Source organism: Tachypleus tridentatus, chromosome 13 (genome assembly GCF_004210375.1).
Source record: "Tachypleus tridentatus isolate NWPU-2018 chromosome 13, ASM421037v1, whole genome shotgun sequence".
Taxonomy (NCBI): Eukaryota; Metazoa; Arthropoda; class Merostomata; order Xiphosura; family Limulidae; genus Tachypleus; species Tachypleus tridentatus.
Genome location: NC_134837.1, coordinates 222328725 through 222345277, shown reverse-complemented (window position 1 = coordinate 222345277; position 16553 = coordinate 222328725). Strand labels below are relative to the sequence as shown.

The 16553-nt window shown below is 33.3% G+C and overlaps 1 protein-coding gene across 1 annotated transcript in view; it reads left to right on the top strand.

The window, feature by feature from the left end:
- LOC143237040 (centrosomal protein of 89 kDa-like) overlaps positions 1-16553 on the top strand; it is a 113946-nt gene that overhangs the window by 21889 nt on the left and 75504 nt on the right. The gene's annotated exons all lie outside the window — the stretch shown is intronic.

The following is a 16553-nucleotide window of genomic DNA, read 5'->3' as shown; positions in this document are numbered from 1 at the left end:
TGTAGATTTTCTTTTTGGTAGCTATTAATTCTCTATCTCATCTGCTAGGGAAACAGTTCTGACTAGCAAACTTCAAACACCAGTTGCTTTATTCTTCTCATTTGGTTTTTACCACTGCTGGAGTTGAATTACTGTGGCTGCTGACAGCTTGAAATTGTTGAAGAGACATGTGTTTCCTTTGTGTTGAGATTGATTCTCAGAGGTAATACCTAATCTGCCATTCTGGGTGCTCTGTGCAAAGATTGCTCTTCTTTATTTTATGGTTATAGAGAAATTGAAGTCATGCACCTTTGTATCATTGGTAAGTCCTGAAAAGGACTTTTTTACAATTGTCTTTCTTCAGTGACTGGCTATCCCTCTTGTGACAAGTTCTTCTGACTGATTATAAAAAGCCATTATTTAAGTCAGAAACATTTCTTTAAACTTTAACATAAATGTTCAAGTAAGGGAAATACTTTAGTGGGAAATAGAAAACATAATAATATATTCTACTCACAGAACCAAAATTACTCTTTCCAATTTCTTACATAGTAGTTACAGGTGAAACTGATCTCAAAAAGTATTATTTAGATCTGCTGTATAACAGAAAGATCAGCAAGATGTATTACAATGTGATTATAAATTTATTTCAAAACTAACTGAATTTGAATAAAGAAATAAATGAGCATATAAAATATAAACATGTGTCACAAACAATGAAAATAGTTTTTGTTAATCAAAGATACAGAATAGTGTGTATGCATGTATGTGCTAGCTTTTGGACACCAGATAGTCACCTTTCACTGTTTTCCTTGAAGATGTATTCTCACTAATCAATTTTCTGAAGATTCATTATGTGAAAGTTCATAACTGATGTTTTATTAGAGGACACTCATTACTGACATTTTTACACAATGTGCAGTATTACATTTCTATAGAATTATGATAGAACAAAGGCAGATAGAATTAAAACAAACTCTTTCTTGACCACATTTTGTGCAAGAAGTGCATAAACTTAGAGTATTTTAATTTTCTCATTTGTTCTAAATTAAAATAATAAGATATAAAAAAAACATGACATATCTGCATACCACACAGCTATGACCAGTACTGGTAGTCTTCTGGCAGGTAGTGTATACTAAAATTAGTAGAATGATATGTTTGTTATGACTGGTACTGTTAGTCTTTTTGCAGGTAGAGGATACTAGAAGAATAGATATTTTAAAAATAGTATTAGTAGTGTGAAAAGAAACTTTGAGAATCCTGGTAATTGGAGTCTGTTGTTACAGTTTTGAAAGAAACATTTTATTGTTTTACCTCAGACTTGTTACAAATTACATTATACCAAAGTTCTTCATGTCAGCTTGATCTCAAACATTGGATAAAATGCTTCTTAGAAGTTTATTTTAATACTAGAATTTCATAGTTTACTAGAATTGCATAGTTTAAAAGTAATTTTGTATTTTTCATTCTGCTGATGTTAATTGAAATACTTTTGACATTATTTTTGTTTTATATAAAAGATGAATAATGCTGATTTTTAGAAAATGTTTTTGCTTTTGTCATTGGGAATAAGTTGTGGTATGATGCAGTCTTAGCATAACTAAGAAGTGAACAAGAGAAACTCTAAAAGAAATTGGCATGTTTCTAGAAAGAAAAAGGATACATTTATGTTTATTTTTCTTACTTGTAAAAAGAACTCTGAGTTTCTGCAAGCTTCTGACATGAGATCTTTGCAATTTATTATTTGGTGCTTAAATTATACTAATAGTGTGGATTTACAGTAGTAAGACTGCATAAGATGTTGCAATGCAAATATATGAAAGGCAACTGTTTTTAATCATCACAACCATTTACCACAAAACCCAAGGTTTCAGATTTAAAACTTCTTTATAAGAGGTACTTATAGTTGTTGAATAAGGTAGTGTATTCACATAACAAACTTCTAGATGTAGGGGTTTCCTTTACAAAGGATGGTTAGAGTTTTGAGTAAAGCAGTGTAAACACATAATACAAACTTCTAGAAGTAAATTTTCTTCTTTACAAGAAGTAGTTGCAGTTGTTGAATAAGGCAGTGTAATAACATGACATAAGCTTCTTTATGTAACTTTTTTCTGTGCAAGTTGCAGTTATAGTTTTGATTAAGGCAGTCTGATCACATAGCACAAACTTCTAGGTGTTGCAAACTTTCTTTGTTAATCTGAAGATGACCTAAAAAGTTCAAAATGTTGTTCTGTACTTCATTTTAATTAAAGTTTTAATATGCTTACCAGCCATATGCCACAGAGGGGTTTTCCTGTTAGTTATAGTTGATAAATAAGGCAGCATGATCATGTAATGTAAATGTCTAGATAAAAGGTTTTTCTTTACAAGAATGAGTATAGTTGTGAATAAGATAGCATAACCATATAACACAAACTTTTAGATTTTGTTTTTGTGTAGGGGTGGCTGTAAGGAGTACTGATGAGATTTCTTTAGTTTTCTCTTTTCATTGCATGAGCTATACACAGTCTAAGTACTCTAGATCATTACTAACATACTTAGGACAAGAAGAGAAACACCATTTTTATTTACAGTTGGTAAAACACTACTTACACAATTGCTATAAAATGAATAAGTGAATCATATAAATGAATTAACTTTTGTAAATCTCTCACTGGGCATCAACAAGAACATTTGCTAGTAGTTGTTGAGTAAAGTGGTGTAATCACATAATAGAAGCATGTAAGATTTTTTCTTTTATAAGGGTTAATTATAGTAGATGAATAAGGCAATGTAATAAGATAACATAATATTTTAAATGTAAAGTTTCTTGACAAAAGGTAGGTATAGTTTCAATTATTATTATCACCATTAGATTCCATCAAGGAACATGGGGCCTCAATCACTTGTGGATTCTTCAACAGGTATTTAAGTGATTAGGTTGTTAGCTTACTCCACCGAGCCATCCCTAATTTAGTAGTGTAAGACTAGAGGGAAGGCAGCTAGTCATCATTACCCACTGCCAACTCTTGAACTACTCTCTTACCAACAAATAGTGAGATTCACCATCACTTTATAATACTCCCATGGCTGAAAGGGTGAGCATGTTTGGTGTGATGGGGACTCAGATTACAAGTCTAACACCTTAACCCACATTGCCATGCCAGGCCTAATTTTTCTTTACAAATGTCAATAGTGGTTTAGCAAAGTGGAGTAACTACACAATTTTATAGATATAGGGTATTTCTTTGCAAGGGGTTGTTATAGTTTTGATTAAAACATTTTTAACACATAATTCATCTGGGAGCCTTACAAATAGTGATTATGGTGTTTAATTAGGGCTTTGTGATTTTGCATAACTAGAATCTAGGTGATCTTGAAACCATTCTGTATAGTTTTCATATGCAAAGACCATAGTCTCTCATAGTACATATTTTATAAGTATAAAAAATTTTTAGTTTTACCATATTTTTTAGTTCAGAACACATAACATACTGTAAGTAAAGTGTGGAAGTAACCTTACACGTCAGTATCTATGATGTGAATCAGTCGAGGATTTTTACCTGCTGTTTCATAAAGTAATTGTATTTTATTCAAAGTCATCGTGAATGTTAGGCTACCTCACAGCTATCACATGCAGCAAAGATATTTTCAGAGTCTTGCAAATAAATTTTGATTGGCCAGCAATAAAGAGAATGTGAGTTATGAAAGAAGTTTTGGTTGTTTAAGAGAGAGAAAGAGAGAGACTTCTTATTTGATATAGTCAAAACTAACCTGTGTGCTGCTGCATCATCTGTCCATTCTTTTTTAGTTCTCAACACACCATTTATATTCTTCATGACTGTTAGTGTGTGTAAAATTTTCTAACTGTTGTACATAACAATCCAGTGTTTTGTTTTCTTGACAACAAACTAGTCATGTTTCTTTTTTCTAATAAAATAGTTAAATATTTCATTACTATAGTGATAAAATACCTGCATATTCCATGATCTGAGTCCTGGAATACAAGAAATCTAGTTTTTCAGTCACAAAGACACTAGATAATTGAGATTTTTACAGGTTAGTATTAGTTAAGGAGTATGTGTTAGTTCTTGTATGAGAAACATTGGTTTAGTTTATTGATATAGCAGGATCGCTACAGTGCATGAAGCCTAGATGACCATCATTTATAATGTTGTTGCTTTGTGTGCCTATAACACTCACCTACATCATGAGTGATATCTCTTCAGTATTTGAAATGAGCAATTCATCATTATGATTCATATAGTTGCTTAGTTTAAAAGTTGTATGTATGAGAAAGTTAATAAAAGTTAAATAAAGATCTCAAACAGGTTTCAAGGTTCTTGATTTTTATTATAGTTTATTATTGCACGAAATCATCAATTCATGATGGTTGCCATTTTTAAGGGAAACCTTAATTGATGATGGCCATATTTTTCTAGGAAAACATTGATTGGTGATGGCTACTGTTTAAGTGTTAATCTGTTTTTCTAAATTCATCAACGTTATCTGTGACCTGCCCTTCCAGATTGAGATAGTAATGTGGTCCTCAGTTCCCTTATCTCACTTCCATTTGAGCATATATCCTGGTATTCTTTTTAAATTTTTCCTTAAGGCTTATTTCCTTCTTCTGACCTGAGAATGTCAACAGTGTGACTTGTTTGCCAATGACTTTACATACACACTTTACCACCGTACTCTCCTTCTTCTTTATCTTGATTGTTTCTTCCTTCCCAAAACCTTAGTGGCTAATGAGAGTAATTCCTCCTTTCTGCTGATTTCTCTACCTTCTATTTTTCATCTTTGCCCCTGTCCCAATATGGATAGACTTCTGTGTTTTATGCATACTCTTCATTGGTATATTGCCTGCACAGCTTTCTTCAATGGTTCCCATTATCATTTCTTTATCCTTTGGCAGCTCTCTTCATCAAGGGTTCTCTCCCATTTTACTTTCTCTAATTGCATTTGTTATTTGGTTCAACTGGCATATTTTTCCTTATTCCCTTCCCAGTGTACTTTGTACTATGTTAACTGTCATCAAATCAGACATCTCACTCCTGGTTTTCTTCAATCTCTAGAAGAAATCCTGCAATCAGGCATTTGGACCAACCCTGACATGTTCATTTCTCATTATTTACATTATATTGTGGTTGTATCTTCCTCAGGTTTTTGCCTCCCACCTGTAGCTATATTTTGATTTTTAGTGTGACTCTCACACTGGGTAAGTCATTATTAATATTTTTTTTGAGGTCCAATCTTCATATCTTAATTATTTGGGTATAACTCTGTGATGAGTGATGCCAGACCAGGTATTTTTTAAATCCACACTCAACATGGTGTTGAATCACACTTTCTATGGTTCCAAACATTCACCTTTTAAGATAGGGTGTTTGACAATTTCATTAGTAGGTGAATAATCACATGATATTTGCTTCATAAATTGGCCCAACTACCTGATTGCATCAGCCATGGACTTTGTGGGTAAAGTAAAAGAGGATAGCTGCCTATTTCTGTTATGCCTTAATTGAGTAAATTGATATTGTCTGCTTTTCAGAATAGAATTTAGTGATTACTCATTGCACTGTCTTGGGTTTCAATGTTTCTCCAGGCTCTCCAATGCATTCTTGCTCTCCTTTCTTCTAGTAAAATATGGGAGTACTTACCAGTTCCAAACTGCTGGTATGGTTAACCATGAAGGCACCCTGTTAGATGAGTTCGGTCATGTGATATAGGTAACAATTTGGTTTAGATAAAGATGGTGGTGTTCTGCTTCTATAAAGGATGTAATATTCTCCAATTTGCAGTTAAACATTCAAAGTAGTAAGACATCCAAATACATTTCACTATTCAATTGGATGTTCTCTTCTGCCCTTGTGTGGCTAAATTTGGTTTTTGAGTGAACCAATCAACAGAGGTTTTAGGTTGTCTATCTTCTTCCCTCAGTTCCTCTTTTTGTATTGTTGGTCATAGTAAAGACAAATGGGGACTATTCCATTTCTCTCCTTGGCTCTCCCTTATTCTGTCTTTTGTAAATGCAGTTGATTGCATGGACTAGAGTTCCTTTTGATATCAGGTGACATGTTCCCCAATCAGTAGCTCAAAGTTAATCCTGTGTCATATTCAGGAACTGGACTAGTTTTAATTTCCTCAGTTTTTGGGTTTGAGGTGAAGACAGTATGATACTCATTTTACTCTTGTGTGAAAGCCAATACTCCACAAGTGGGTTTTGGATTCTGTTTACTTGCTAAATAAGGACTGCTATGCCCAAGCCACTCTACAACAGGGGACACATCTTCATTTACCCAGTTTCATCTTGTGGGATTGAGTTACTATATCTTTTCTCTGGTTAGTATCACTTTCCTACTGCATTCTCTCTCACTAGTTTCTCTCATTTTCTGCCATGATTTTTACACATTTCTCATTTGGATAAAGAGAATATCTGATTAAGATGTGGTGCAGTTCCCCTCTTCAGATCTTCTGATCTGACTCATTTACAGAGATAAACTTTGGATGCTTTGGGGTCTGTTCATCCTCCACCCCAGTCCCTCCTCTCACAAAAAATTAGTTAGAATCCTACATTGATTAGGAGGAAGATATTGGAAGTTATAATTTACTTCTACTGAAAATGTATTTTTGATGCATACTTCCCTCTGCTAACACTTCCCACTCTTCCTCTGCAGTCCTTCTGTAATCTTCCAAACTTCCAAGTGATAGCTCAGTAGAGGTGCATAGAAGGAGTCGCGTAAATGTACTATGCTTCTGTTGGTGATCAATGAAGATATGCATGGGAGACATGTTAGAATCATTTGATTACAGTTAGGGTTTGGAAGACATGTGTTATGCAAAATAAAAAAAAACAAAACATTCATATGTAAAGGGCAGCACTAAACTAGAATATCTAAGCTTTTTAGCAGAAGAACATACCTATCAGAAATACATTATCAGTATAGGAAAACTATAAATTCCGTTTGGACTTGCAGAGTTTAACTGGTACATATTGAATTTGTTTTGTTATTATGTAATTGTACATACAGTGAAGTGAAACAAAACATAACATTTAAGAACAACAAGAGGCTTGTTGGGTCATTGGAGGCTGTCTCATTCACTTAACAAAAAATCTCAAATCCAGCACTGATCATTTAAATGTTTATCAGACCTTTTTTAAAATACCCTTAATTTCTGAGATGGTTACTCACTTCTTCACACAGGAATGAGGTCCAGCATGGCTAGGTGGTCAGGATGCTTGACTTGCAATCTGAAGGTCATGGGATTGAATCCATATCACTCCAAACATGTTCATCCTTTCAGTCACAGGGGTGTTATATTTTAATGGTCAATTCCACTATTCATTGGTAAAAGAACAGCCCAAGAGTTAGCAGTGGGTGATGATGACTAATACCTTCCTTCTAGTCTTATGCTGCTAAATTAGGGGCAGCTAGTGCAGAGAGCTCTCATATGGCTTTGCACAAAATTCAAAAAACAAACAAAATGCACAGAAATTCTGTCTCTCTTGTGCATTTGCCATTTCTGCTAGCTAAGTTTTGTCTGGTTTCAGTTTGAGATTTACAGTTGTCAACAAGACATTTTCATTATGCTTTGTTTTCAGAACTTTATTTAATGGATTCTCAAGTCATAATTACTTCTTTGTCCTGTGAGATAGTTGATCTTGTTCACATAGGCCCTATATCTATTTTAGTAACAGAGGGTGAGGATTGATGACTGAGGAAGATATTATGATCATTGTGCAACATATTGAGGGGTTTGTTGTGCATACTAAGCCTTCTGTTTCTTTCCATTCTTCTGACATCCTTCTCCTCATTTTGAGTTTGAACAGGAGGAAGACAACATGATTGCTAGTTTCCACCTCCTGGCTTTGTATTGGATACCTCCAAAAATGGTCGAGGAAAGTCCTCATCCATCAACACTTTTCATTGTCTCTCGGATATCTTTCTTTCTCACCCATGTCTTATTATTATTATTCATGTTCTGTGCTCTATGATACTAATCCAATATTAAATTTTTGCCAAGCTTGCCATTGAGAATACATATGACCTTTCATGGGTTTTTATGCTTGTCTCTTCCTGATTTCTGGAAAGATCAGAAATGGCATCCAGTAACAATGGTGCATTTAGGTAGGGGCTAGAGGGTGCTCAGCTCCAGGGACCATGGTTTTAATTGGGGCCCAATGATAATTTTATTCTATGTAAAATTACATCTAATGTATGGCCCACAAAAATTATTAGCCCCTGGACTTATGATACCTTAAATCTACTACTATCCAATAATCAGCCTCTGGTCTCCCAGATGGTTGTTACACATTTTTGATGAAGAACATTTTTCCTCTCTGGTGGTTATTTTCATCCAGGCTGTGAATATAATTGAAATTTACATTTCATATTTTTTTTTTCCACCCATTATAGTATATTTTCCAGTTTTATACTCTTTTCTTAATCATAGCATAGCCTTCTTATGTCTTTAATTGTGTTATAAGGACTTTTATTTGTTACCTTTGTGGCCTGAAACTGAAATTCTGCTTTCACATGGATTGGCTCCTTTTAAGTCATTTCTAGGAGGTATCCTCTTCTCATACCTTCATTTTTTTCAGGAAGCTGCTTTGTTGGAGAGGCTTGTCAAGATATCTAAGCCATTTCTTATATCCACTTATTATTTGGTACATATGGTGGTTTTTTCAAATTTATTCTCAGATGAGATCAGCCTCTTCCTCTTCACATGTGAGTTATGTAGAGTTTGGTCACCAAAACTTCAGTTTCTTCTTCTCATCCTGCTTGAAAGGTTCTTTTGCTTTTTGGGACTCTGACACTCTTGGAACCCCTTATTTGTTTGGGGCATGCACACATGCACCTTTATCAGTGAACTTTGCAAGACAAATGGATTCCTTCTTGGGGTTCACTGCCCTCAATTTTGAACCTCCTTTCTCATCTACTCAAGGAATTGTCATGTTTGCTAGACTGTACCAATATTGTTGCTGGAGTTCTCTTACCATTCCCAGATGAGATCTCTTTCACATCATGGATGCTTTATTCTCAGATTGGAGTAATTTGCTGAATGACAAGGCTTCTAAGAAGCATCTGGGTGCATGACAAATGTTGATTTCATATTTCCATACTTAAATTTCTTACTATTTATTATTCATATTCCCATTTCCTGCCCCTACTAGTGGATTGCTTGCTCATGATCCAATCTGACAATTCTACAGTCATTCCTTACACTAACCATCAATTGAGCATACATTCTAGGATCCTTTACTTTTTGATCATTGAATCTACTCTTTTGGGCCCATTTGCATCATAATCATCTTGCCTATGATGAACAGGAGTTATGAATCAGGTAGTAGACTGCCTCTTTTGGTCAGACTGCATTATACCAACAGAGTATTTTATACCCTTAGGTCCTTTATTGAGTTTGCTCTTGGATGGGCTCACTTCTTGTAGAAATTTTTGCTACCTCCTATCAATATCAAGCTTCCTCTCTTCTGGTATAGATCTCCTCATTCTTTGGCTTTAACTATCAGTGCTGTCAACCAGGATTAGTCTCTATCATCTTAAATATACTCACTGGTCCTCACCTTGATTCCACCTTAGAAATGTTTTTAGTTTTTTAACAGCCATTAATCTTTTTAATGCTATTTAAGATTATTTAAAAATTTATGTGTTAGACCTTTTTAATGTGATTTTCTTTTTAAGAATCGAAGTACATCTAGTTCAATTCGAAATTAGAAAATGGCCATAATGTCAAATAACTTATAAGCAGGACTGAAAATGCCAGGTTCAGGTGACTAATGCTGCTGTTTGAACTACCTGTTAGTCATCCTGGTGAATTATAATAATTAATATTTTGTTTCAAGTTTTTTAAAACTAGTATTACTTTACTTTCTGAAAACGGTCATAATGTCAAATAATTCGAAACCAGGACTGGAAAGGCCAACTTCAGATGACTAATGCTGTTTTTTTTAAATTACCTGTAAGTCATTCTGGCAAGTTATGATAATTAAAATTATGCTACAGAAAGATCTTTACAATTAGTATTACTGTAATTTTTCTCTTACAGCTGTAGACTGGATGTAAAAACTGTAGTTAATGCTCTTTATGTTTTTAATTAAAAATTAAAACTTTGTTTTGCTTTACCTTAATTTTGTTTTATGAATTTTAATAATTTTACTTTAGTTTTAACTTTTTACTTGCTGTTTGGTGCTGATAGCCTCGTTGTTTTGTGCCATAAAACACCAGACCAACCAACCTCACCTTGATAAGCAAAAATCTTATTGATGGTGCCTCTTTGGCTAGCTCAACCTTGGTTTCCTCTCCTTCAAGTTGGACTGTCTGATTATGCAACCTTTTATTATCACATTCCTGGTGCTCTTTCACATTGTCTATCAGTGTGAGTACCATGTCTATTGTTGATCCATCCACCACTTTCTTCCTAGTCGTCCCACTGTTAACTATGTATTTGCCTTTTTTTATTTGGTTGTGTAATTGTTATTGGTTATTGGGCTGCATTATCCACTACATATCACCTCTCCTAGTATCTCTTCTGCTCCTTCCTTCTTCTCTGACCTCATCATTTGATTCTTGTGCCAGACAAAGATAATGATGTAGTTTTGCAGGCTCTAATATGTCATCCATTGAGCCCCTGGCCTCGCATTCCATTTCAACTTTCTCTCAAGACTTATTTCCTCCTTCTCACCTGTGGTTCTTGTCAGTTAAAAATCTATGCAATTAATTCTTCTTGTACTCTCTTTCATTGCACATTATATACTCTATCCAGACTGGTTCTTTCTTCCTGAGACCTCTGGTGCTTGGGAAAGTAACTGCACTTTCTCTCTTACATCTCTTACTTCCATGATTGTTCAGAAATGAACAGTTAATGTGACCTGTTCAATTTGTTCAGTACTGATTATTATGCACTTTACCCTTTAGAAATTACCTTCCATTCCTGATAAAAAGTATAAGCTGGTTGAGACAAAATGTGTTCTCTGACAGGCATGCCTATAGGGAGCTTCTGCTATTGTGTGTCACACTCCATGGGCTTCTCTTTGGGTATTTTCTGAAAGAAGCTAATCTAGGCAAATTTTTGTTATCACTAGTGCAAGTGCATGAGGAAAGTTACTGCACATGGTGGTTGTGTAACCCTCCTATTGGTAGAGATCTCTTCTCACATGAAGAGGTCATCATAGACCACTGCAGTTCATGTTAAACACATGAATTTATGTGGGAGTTACTTCAAGGCTAGAGGTTTGCAAGTCTCATATGCAAATGCATGAGGAAAATAGCAATCCTCTATGTAGAGATGAGTATCCATAGGAAATACATCTTCAGATTAGGAAAATGTTAGCTTTACTGCATCCATCATATCTGAATTCAACCCATTCCAAAGTCAAATAATTAAAAAAAAAAAATCTAAAATGAAGATGATTCCTAGCTGCCAAAATGTTTATTTTTAATATAATTGTTCTAACATTCTAGTTTTTCAATATGAAAAAAACAGATGAAGCATCAATACAGTCAGTTCTGACAATAATCTTGAACACCTCTATCAAATTACCTCTAACCTTTTTTTCTTTTTCAAGTGAAAACAATTTTAAAAACCTTAAACAATCCTTATATGATTCTTTCCATCCTAGCTATCATCTTAGTAGCCATTCTTTGAACCTTTTCTAATAATTCAATATCTTTCTTAATGTTAGTAGCCCAAAAGTGAATGCAGTAATTTAAATGAGGCCTAGCAAGTGACCTATACAATTAAATCATAACTTCTTCAGGTTTGTGTTCAGTATTTCAATTAATACAACCAAAATCCTGTTTTGACCTATCACACAACCACACTAAGTAGTATCAGGCTGTACTATGTTCTTTTCATACTTTTTAATTTAGAAGTTCATTACATTTTTTCTTCTAGTGTTACAAGGTTGGATCATAGCATTTCTTAAGCTTTTTCTGCTCTTAACTTCTTCCAGGGGCTAATTGGTTCAGGTGAAGATTAGGAGCCTTCTTGTTTAATTCTGTTGCAGGAATAGCGTGCTTTCAAAAGGAAAAGCTATTAGCATGAATTTGTTGCAGACCACCAAACAAAAGTGATGAAATTTGTAAGAAACATTTACAGTGAGATTAAAATTTCAGCTCTGAGTGAAGTCATAATCATGGGTGATTTTAATTTTAGACGCATAGATTGAAAAGTGCTAGAATCAAACCACAAGAGAAAGAGGTTTAATAAAACTTAAAGATGAAGTTCTTCACCAGTTGGTCAACGAACCTATTAGAAATGATGCTATTTTTGATTTATTGTTAACTTCTAATATAGAAATAGTTGAGAGGATGAATATTGAAGAACACCTAGGTAGAATGGATCATTGATGTATAAGGTGTGATTTTTTGCTGCATATGAAAATCCAGGAAAGATTGTTTTCTCCAACATTTTTTACCTTTTCAGAGGGCTTTTTGTCTAGTGTATTGTGAATTTCATTCTTTGACAATTAATGCCTATCCAGGTATACTTTTTTTTCTTTTAAAACCCACACTGTCCATCCTGTGACCATGCTTGATGTCAGTGACATTGTAGCTCTTCATGCCATGAAATAAATGTATAATTCAAGATGCTGCCAGTGATTGGTTGTGTGTCTCTATTCTTTCGTCATTTGTACTTAAACAGTTATGTTGCATGATCAGGTTATGCACACCATAAAGATGAGGTGTTCTATTGGACTGCTAGTATCTCTCTCTAGTGTTTTTTGTTTCATAAATATGCTCGTCCAAGACCATGGACTGACATTAGTAAAGCAGACAGAAAATAATTCCTATCTTTGTCTTGCAGCATTGAGACACTTCTTACCATAGACCTGATTGAACAACTTTATACATATTATAACTTTGCTTTTCAAAATTATTTATTGTGACCACTCATTTCAGTGTCTGTAGTGATATGATTCTTCAAACCCTCCAGTGCATTTTTCCCTCCTTCTAATGGAATATGCGAGTATGTAGTTCCTAGTTGCTGGAGTGGTAAACTAAACCATGGAGGCCTGTCTTCTAAAGTGATGAATCCTACCACTCAGTTGAGAATAGTGCACTTGCATTCTGCAGGTGTGAATAGCATATAGCACCTCCTACAGCAAACTTAATGTACAATTCTAGATGCCACCAGGTTTTGGTTTTAGCACTACACCATATTACTGTATATATATTTGACCAATTGTTTTTCCTACCATTCCTCATGGGTCTGGTGTTGGTTGGAAATAGTTGAGTAGAATTGTGTCAATGTTGTGACACCTTTCCTAGAGCAGACCACATGTTCAATTTCAGAGGCTGTTATAATAGGAGTTGTGTTGTGCTTCTGTTAGTGGAGAGCTGCTGCATAATTATTTGCATGTGGATATGCAGAAATGGGAGATGGAAGGCTAGATAGGAACCCCACTTGTGATAATAAACCAGTTTCACTGAGCTCAATTTTGGACAACTTTCTTCACTTTGGTCAATATTTAGTCTAAGGAGCCATGCTATCCCTCATAGAGGGAATATTAAAAAAATTTTTTTTAATGTGACACCATCCCAGGTGCTTTCTATAAGTCCAGATATACCAAATACGCTCTCTCAACCTAAGACATATATAACAAGTAACGTCATCAAAGATTTCAAAAGATTATTAACTCTATCAACACAGGCTCAATTAATTTGAATGACCACATGACTTGTTTGTACTTATTCAAAGTTATCATAAATCTGATACTACAGACTCTTATATTTTGTGTACATCTTTACAATATTTAGCAGTATTTCAGTAAGCATTATGAATCTTTCATGTACAAAAAATCATATTTTTTAATGAAATAGTTTTAATGAACTAATAAAAGATTTCTCCATGAATATATCAAGTTATTTGGATTGAATAGTCTGTGTGCAAAATAATTTTCATGTTAAGATTGAAAAATAGTTTTCTTCATTTCAAAAATCTTAAATCTCATTTGAATAATCTCTAAAACCTCCGAAATATCTTTCAACTGTTTGTTTTCACTAAAACTTTATATTTTATCTGTTTTTTTTTATTCTCTATCCTAACTCTTCATGAGGTTGGTCAGTTTCATTGACCTCATAACCATAAAAAAAAAAAAAAATCTAAATTGCCCCTTTTTTCTTTCTAGAATGACTTCCAAAGTAACATGAAACTACATTGTTTATCCTAAGTGGCTTTAAACTTGTAACAGTATACTTAGATATATAATTACATTTTATTGTCCTGTGAATAGGGCCTAACTACTATTCACTCTATTATAATTTGTATTTCACTTGGGGAATGTGCTGCTCATGCAACATTATCCACCCCTTACTCCAAAATTGTATATGTGTGTTTAGTGAAATATTTTTATTATATTATTATTATTTATTTTACCTGATTGAGCTTAAACTAACCTACATGGACCCCTATTTTTGCAAGTTAGTTATATTAATAAATAAAGAATAAACAAGAAATAAAGTACTATTTATTTCTATTGATGACACTTAATCCAACTTTTATAATAATAATAATCTTTATCTAATTAAATAATGCACCAAGAACATGGAATAATAACATGCAGAAAACAGTTTCTTCTAAGAATCGCAATTTTTCTGGCTTTCTCACAATGCAACAAAAACTGTTACAAATTCATCTACACTATTTGTTATCTTTCCCATGGGATTGAAGCCTGAACTACAAATCAAATATAACAAAATACAATGAAATATAATACATCATTTGATGCATGAAACATGGATTTCTATTAGTTTTAGATAATATATACTTAAATGTGAGAGTGAACTATTAACAAGTTCTGAAAGTGGTGGGTGTGGCTAGAGGGGTCTGATTTTCTATTTGATACTCTCTAACCAAACAAATTCAAGGTTATAAAAAATATGGTTTATCTGAGCAGTGATGTTTTTATAGTGAGTAATTTCTGTTTAACTTAATAGTTAGGAGGTGTGGTAGATAAAATAGAGAAGATATCTACAGCAAATATGTCCAGGATTTTTTAAATGTTGCCTTATAGAATTAAGAACTGAAACTTGCATACTGTTAAAATGTGAAATATTAGTTATGATTTTGTGCTATATTAATTGGCGTGAAAATAAACAAAAAAGAGTTATAAAAGTTTGAATATAAGACACTAAAACACTGAAAGTGGTGGGTGTGGCAAGAGGGGTCTGATTTTCTATTTGATACTCTCTAACCAAACAAATTCAAGGTTATAAAAAATATGGTTTATCTGAGCAGTGATGTTTTTATAGTAAGTAATTTCTGTTTAACTTAATAGTTAGGAGGTGTGGTAGATAAAATAGAGAAGATATCTAGAGCAAATATGTCCAGGATTTTTTAAATGTTGCCTTATAGAATTAAGAACTGAAACTTGCATACTGTTAAAATGTGAAATATTAGTTATGATTTTGTGCTATATTAATTGGTGTAAAAATAAACAAAAAAGAGTTATAAAAGTTTGAATATAAGACACTAAAACACTGTGATGTGCAGTAAAGGCTATCGTAGTAAAAGGGTTAAGACAAGGTTTTTTCTTGTAAAACCATGTTGACTATCCAACAGTGTTTTAAACTTTAAATTATTTTGAAAAGCTTTTTTTTTTCATTTTTTGATAATAAAAAAAATACCATCACTGATTATAAGAGTTAAAGGCCTGTCATTATTCTTACCATCTCCATTAAAAAGAAGTAACAATGAATATTAGCAAGTGGTCACATATCCAGTTGTAAAGCTCTCTTCAAAACCTTCAATATTTTTATGTTTTCTTAGGTGATAAAGGGTATTATATTCCTTACCAGTGCCAGATTATGAATGGAGCAAAATGAGTGCAATTATGTGGGAGGCAATGGATAGCAGTTGCCTACCACTTTCATGCCTGGGGTCTTGTGTGTACTTAAGATTCACAGTAATTAAATCAGATTATTTTCCCCCTTATAATTTTGGTTCCAAGTTACACCCATGGGTGAAATTGCTCTAGAACCCCTGAACAGGAGAAAAATAAATTAAAAATTGCATGTTTCATTGAATAAAATATTTGCAACTCTGCCATTATGATAACAACAATTTTGGTTATTTCATATAAGCTTATTGTTTTGTAATGTTTCCTCAATGTGTTCTTATAGCCTTTTTCATATACAGCCTTCAACAAAAATTCTTGCCATTACTTTACCATAAAAATTCATTATTTTTATATTAATTATAAATAGTAGAATAAGTATTTTGTACATTATCTACCCATTTTAAACAGTAAGCATACTGCTTAAGTTGTAGTTAATAAATAGTACTGAATTATATTTGACTCATTTATGAAGTTCAACTTTCAGCCACTCCCCCATTAAAACATTTTTTTCAATCCAGGATGTGTAGCTAATATGAATTATTTATTAGTTGTTTATTGTTCAATAGATGATTAATAGTGAAAAAAATGGAAATAGTATAAAAATAAAGAGATACAATGATTATTTACTGATTGACTTGTTGGTTGATTATAATGATTTTACTGTCATGTAAATATAGAACAGCTGTGAAGGAGTAGGAAATGATAATTCTGCTTATAGACATCTAAGATT